This window comes from Belonocnema kinseyi, chromosome 3 (assembly GCF_010883055.1).
Source record: "Belonocnema kinseyi isolate 2016_QV_RU_SX_M_011 chromosome 3, B_treatae_v1, whole genome shotgun sequence".
NCBI lineage: Eukaryota > Metazoa > Arthropoda > Insecta > Hymenoptera > Cynipidae > Belonocnema > Belonocnema kinseyi.
The window spans coordinates 90,672,799-90,679,756 of NC_046659.1; the positions used below are offsets into that span (position 1 = coordinate 90,672,799).

The 6,958-nt window shown below is 28.9% G+C and overlaps 1 protein-coding gene across 5 annotated transcripts in view; it reads left to right on the forward strand.

Annotated features, from left to right (window-relative positions):
- Positions 1 to 6,958, forward strand: part of LOC117169101 (BTB/POZ domain-containing protein 6) — a 49,550-nt gene that overhangs the window by 5,801 nt on the left and 36,791 nt on the right. Inside the window, exon 2 of one of the 5 annotated variants that reach the window (XM_033355236.1) lies at positions 2,117 to 2,327. The exons of 2 other annotated variants lie outside the window; for them this stretch is intronic. The gene's annotated coding sequence lies outside the window, so the exon portion shown is untranslated. Of the gene's footprint in view, positions 1 to 2,116; positions 2,328 to 3,059; positions 3,174 to 6,958 lie in introns of those variants that run through there. 2 more of the 5 variants (XM_033355235.1, XM_033355239.1) reach the window with 2 other exon arrangements.

Here is a 6,958-nt window from a genome sequence, read left to right on the forward strand (position 1 = left end):
AGTAGGCCCTTATTTATAAGACATTTTTTTTTTAATTTAATGACAAATATTAAATTTAAACCATTACAAATATTTTTTATGTCGAAGCAGTAATTATATCTGCTTTTAGAGCATTAACAAAGGTAAATGTTTTAATTTATAATGCAATTAATAAAACAAGTAACTGTCAGATTATTTGAAATTATTTTTAAAATAAAGATAATGACAATATTCATTATTTACATTCCTGCAACTAACTTAACACAATGAAAATAATTTTTTATCACCAGATGACAAGGTTACCCAAAAAATGTTATTGTTATATAAATACACTTTTAAGTGTAATTAATTTTTCACAACTTGAATTGTATTCAATAATTTCCAAATATCAGTCAAAAAACTGATTCGCAGTCAATGTTGTCTTATTCAAAAAATGCAGAATCTAAGACTGACATATCAGTCAAAAAAGATTTATTTACAACCAAGAATATTAATTTTTGATCAAAATACAAGAACTTCAAACAAAAAAGTTGGATTTTCAACTAAAAAGATTAATTTTAAATAAAAATATGAGCGTTCAACCAAATATTTAAAATTCCAACCAAACAGGTGAATTTCCAACTAAAATGAGGAATCGGTGATAAGAGAATGAATTTTTAACAAAGAAGTTCATCTTGCAACCAAGCAGTTAAATTAAAAAAAAAAGATGCTTCCGCACTGAAAATATTAATTTTATACCGAAAACGACGAATTTTCAATGAAATACATGAATTTTGAATTAAAACGTATTAATGATTAAACGAAAAACGATTTTTCAACAAAGTATTTAAATTTTCAACCAAAAAGATGAATTTTCAGCTCAAATGAGGAATCATTAAACAAAAGAATAAATTTTTAACCAAGCAGTTTAACTTTCAACCAAGTACAAGATGAATAACAGAAATTTAACTTTTCACCAAGAAGATTAATTTTACATAATAAAGGCGAGGCTGCAAAAAAATAAATGGATTTTTAAAAAAAAGTTGAATTTTCAACTAAAACGATTTATTTTCAACAAAACAAACAAAATCGAATTTTCAACCAAATAGTTGAATTTGGAACTAAAAAAATCAATTTTCCACCAAAAATAGAATAGTTAAATTTTCACTCAAAAAATTAATTTCTAACTACAAGAACAATGATTTTTTAGTAAAATATTGACATTTTCATACATGTAATTTCTTGTAAAATCCTGAATAATTTAACAAAGTAGTAAAACATTCAACCAAGTAATAACATTTTCAAGAAAAAAGCTGAATCCTCTACAAAAAAATGTTAAATTGATATTTCAACCCAAAAAGATTTCAAATTTGAATAAAAGCAATTGCTGAAAAAAAAGAAAAATTTTAGACCCTGGTATTTTAGAAATTCAAATTTTTTGTTGATCCAACCCATATGGAGGTTTGTTATTTTGATCTGAAGTTAACATTAAAAAGATACAAACAACTGGCAATTTTTGTTGAAATTATTTTGGACTCTTTTGATGCTAACCTTGAATCGAGAAGACACCCCTGACCCCATACACTTCAAAGTGAAGAAATCTGGTTCCTACGACCGACTTGATGGCCCTAACATTTCGTTCCCCTCATTTGAGCGATTAAAGAACTGAGCTTGGTCAATATATTTTAAAATCTTGTTTTCATATCTCATTTTGTCTATTTTTTAAAGCTTCACCGTCAGGGTCACGACGCCCAGCGTCTGCGCGCCGCAACGGATGCTATGTATAGCTAATATGTGCGCTTCAAATACCCCGGGCATCGGTTCCACCGTGCGAATTATGTTCATTGCACGCCCGGTCATCGGCTACTTCGCATCTCCTATAATTCGCGTAAAAAAAGGTGCTCTTTAAAAATCGCGTCGATCTAACTTAATTATGGGAGGAAAAACGATTATTAAAATTTCTTCTCATAGAATATTTTTCACATAATTAGAATAAGTTTAAGCACCCACACCTTTTCGCGAGCAATAAGCTAAAATTGCAAATTGTAAAAAAATGGTGACAGATCTATTTCTTTAAATTTTTGGATCTAATGACAAATGAAGGCTTAGAAATAGGTGGCATTAAAAATTGATGAATGTCCCAAAATTTATCATTTAGATAATTGATAGAGCTGAACATTTTTGATATTGATAATACTCTCCAGAAAATATGAACAGTGAAAATGTGAAAGTGCACTCGAGATATTGATACTCATCACTCAAGACGTTTCCTCTAAGCGAATTTTTCAAATGAAATTCTTGTTTCTTGACCGCCAACAACCAAAAATAATCGCTGATTCAGATTTTGGCATCTGCTGTATTCAAAGAAGGTAACGTAAAATCACTTCCTTTATTTATTTTTATAATAGTGTTTGAATTTTTGTTTGAATCAACCAAGTTCTACATCTACCAAAATATTTGGTTAAAACAATTGAAAAATTTGGTTGGGTCAGCCAAATATTTTGTTGTCTCTAAAATAACCATATTCTGTGGTGGAGCCAACAAAGAATTTTTTATTTAAAAACTGTTGAATTGAATAAAGGTTTCAATTTAATTTGTTTTAAAATAAAATGTACAATCCTTATTGAGAGAGTAATGCCATTTTGTTTTTTTACAACTTTTTTGTCTGAAATTGGCTGTATATATGCAAAAATATTTCCAATTATTAAAAATATATATCATTTTCTTTATTTAGTTTTATGTATTAAACTTTGAGATTTACATAAAACACATATTTAAACGATTTGGATGGTGTTGGTCAGAATAAACATTGGCCTATATCTTATAGCTTTCGTGTACTTAATGTCACTGATACCATGATCACAGTGTTTAGAATTGTTGATAATTATAGCCGCGCATTTTCTTATGTTGGTTTGCATCCTGTTTGGTACCATAAATTTGGATAAAGAGAAATGTTAGAACTGAAGTAATAAGGTTAATTATCCAAGAGGAGAAAAAAACGAATGTAGTATTTTCAATTGTTTATAAAAAATGCTAGTGACTGCTACATTTTTTTTATTATTTAAAGTATTTTCATACACTTTATTGAGTTTCTACATAATTTAATTGAAGTTTGAAGCGACTATACTTAAACAACATTAACATAATGAAATAAAATAGATTTTCTGAAAACAAACGGGGAGGAATGAACCCTTCGCTAGGCATGCTGTTGTAAGGTAGGAATTGTAGTTAACAACCTCAAACTGTACCTCCCTCGCCGAGAGTATTGATCACCTGTCAAGACTTTAGCCATTCACTTGTGCTTTATTCCATATATCTTCGTTTTTTAACACACTACGCAAATGCCATTTTTTCCATTTTTTTCTCAAAATAATCCTCTTCTTTGCTTGTCACAAGACAAAAAGTTATAATCTTTTTTTACATGCTTATTTTAATAGATTGGCTGTTTTTGACATTATATAAATTAAGCCCGTAAGATTTTTTATTGAAAAATATAGACTATGTTTATAAATGAAAATGTCTGCAATGACACGTACGTGCTGCAAAGGAAATAAGAATCACCATTATTCGCACTCTCATTCACGCAGAGATGAATTATTTTTAGCCTGCATTTTAAAACAAACCAAATTCCCTGAATAGTGGCTTTGTCATAGTTTTGAGACTATATTAAGGTTCTTTATGCTGATCAAGATTAAGGAATTCTCAGATTCGAGATATGAATACAGAAAAGCAGTTGAAGAATTAAAAAAAGTTGGACGATAACTGAGGCAATAACAGGGCGCAGATCGTGCTACTTCTTTCGATTTTTTGAAAAAATGCGACGATTCGACTTCGTTTCCAATTTTCTCAGAAGTTCGCTATACTTAGTTTCAATTTGAATGACAATGAAACTTTTCAAATTTAAATTCAAAACTCTAACAAATGGTAACATTTTAATGGAGAACATCAGCAATGGAATAATTTCTCATTAAAATTTTATACTTACAAAATTTGTTATTGCGTTTGAAATAGAGCAATTTATAATTGGGTGAATCCGTTTTCAAAATTTTCATTTTTCCAAATTGCAAATTGCTGGACATTTTTAATTCTAACATTTTTAAAATCGATTAAATTCAAATTTAATTACAGTATTCACAATCTTTCCCTTATTCCCCCTTTTTTAAAAATTCCTCTCTTTCCCCTGTTTTTTAAGAAACTTCCCCTTTCCCTTTTTCTAGTTTTTTCGTATAAATGCGAACTGAAAGAGTAGAGCAAAATGTGAAAATCAAACTATTTTTGGTTAAAAATACATTCTTTTTCTTTAAAACTTCATGTTTTTGGTTGAAAATCAACTTCTCTGTTGAAAATTTAACTGTCTTATAAAAAAACTCGACTTTTTGGTATAAAAATTCAACTATTTCCTTCTTTGAAAATAATTTTTGTTGTTGAAAATTCGTCTTTTTGGCTTAAATATTCAACTATTTGGTTTAAGTTTAATCTTTTTTATTTGAAACTTCATCTGATTTGTTGAAAATTTCTCTTTTTGGATAGAAAATTCCTCCTTATAGATTGAAAATTTATCCTGTTTGGTGAAAAAGTGATCTTTTTGGTTGAAAACTCATATTTCTTGTTTAAAGATATTTAAGACTTTTTTTGTTTAAAATGTTCAAAATAAATTTTCCTGAAGTTCAAAGTTAATGTGAGATTCAACTGAAGATTCAATTATTTGGTTACAAATAAAATTGTTGTTTGTTGGTGTTGAATTATTTTTAGTTGAAAATTTGACATTATTGTTCAAAATTCATCTTTGTAGGTTGAAATCTGAACTATTTGGTTAAGCATTCCACTAAAATCAAGTTTTTAATTTACAATTTCATTAAATTTATAAGAATCACAGAAAAGCAGAAGATAAACTTTACATCAAATTCCGACGAAAGATTCTCTGCAACAAAAATTAACTTCACAGGATAAACTTTACACAAATATGGGTTAAAATTTCTTTTGTTTTTTCATGAAAAAAACATGTTTTTTTGAAAGACCCGAAGTTGGCTAAGCAAAACTTTATCGCTCTAAAAAATTACCTGCAACAAATTTTATTCTTAGTTTTTTCTGTGATGTATTCCTCCATTATTCCCCTATTTAAGAGCATTTTGGCTGTGTGTTCAGAATTATTAAAAAGTGGATAAACTTCTATAAACTTTAACTATAAACTTCTCTCATTTGAAAAAAATCTGCGTTGACAAGTTTATCAGTTTAGTATTAAATATTCTTAGAAATATTATTTTAAAATCAGATTCGGAATCCTTCGGGATGAATAACTATTGTTAAAAACTAAAATTTATATGGAAAAACCTTTTTTTTTTACTTCTTCTAGTTTATTTATTCAGAATTTCACGAAATTTAAGAATAATGTAAATAAATGTAAAACTTAATCTGATTAGGGATTCGATCTGATTCCGAAACTTTATGTAATTACTACTGAATAAATAGCCTGGAAGAAGTCGAAAAAATAAGGTCTTTCTTTATAAGTTCCAATTTTTTGTGTTCCAGATATTACATTAAGAATACCTTACAGCCCGAAGTTTTTTTCACGCATATTATTAACAAAATATTCTAACTTCAAAATTTATTTATTTGATATTCCATGCGGTTTTTGTTGTTGCAATTTTCTAGTCGATCTGAGCCCTTAATAACTACCATAAAAAGATATAAATGTGTGTGCTGAATAGGAAAATTAAATATATAAACAAGGACATACATATATGTAATTTGAAAGGCTATGGCGCGGAATTGCAAATTTGACCGATAGGAGAAAACCTTTGAAAGATACCGAGTGAGGTCATTCTTCAAACACGTAATTGTTGGTGGTAATGCTTGCAATTATAGTGATAGTGAGCTACTACTTATTATACCTTCAAGTAGTATGTGCATTGTGCCTTACATTTGACGACACAGAAAAATAGACAGAACGCGTGCAACTTGCGTTTATTTCAATATATCTCGTTTCAAAACTTGTACAGGTGATGGCTTCGCGATAAGACTCACTTTTTTATGATTGTAAAGGCAAGTGTTTGTAAATTCAACCGACATAATATTATGGTATGATGAGAAGCTGAAATCGATATATGCTGCAGCATCATCCATCAGCAAAAAGGTTGCAAAAGTTTTATCGATGAAAATTCAACAAATTTGTGGACAATTTCCCTTGGCTCTGATCGGGCCCGGATCTGGCAAGCCCTGGAAGAGCATAAAATGCCTCCCAACCGGGGCCGGGTTTGGCGGGCGGGTTTATTGCAAAGACTTTCACGCGCTCGTGAAGTATCATATATAATATTCATTTTTTTAATATATTTTTTGCATCGTAACAAATGAATATTATATATAATACTTTACACTATATATAAACTGTATATATTTTTTCCGCCTGGGATTTTTAATTCAAACTTTTGCTGGATCGATTCAGCAACTCAGTAGCTAAGATGTAAGATCTCACTTTTTTTTACATTAAAAATTGAATTTTTTATCACCGTACGAATTTAAGAAAACTTGTCCTTCCAGCTAAAACAAAATTCACCTTTTTTCTCAAAACTTAATACTATTTATTATTCAAACACTTTTTGTATCGAATCAGAAAGTCAGTAGCTTAACACTAAATTTTAACTCTTTTTTTTTAAATTGGATTTTGCATTACCTTCAAAAGTTAAAAAACACATTTTGAAAATATTAAAATATAAATTTATAAATCTCTATGAAGTACACGTTTTTTATTCCGTGAATTAATTTCTTTTTAAATAGAAACAACCTCTTTCGAGAAACATCGAAAAAGGGGGAAAAAGTCAAACAAAGTTTTTGATATTTTTCATAATTAGTGGGCAATTTTATTTTTAATTACTAGTAGACTCTATATAAAATATGTATCATCATTTTCGACCCTTGAAAACTTTACACCAAACTCTCCCTTTCTGTCACCCTGTTCTCAGCCTTCCTAGAACTGCTGGCTCACGCAGTTTCCGTAGAGCGA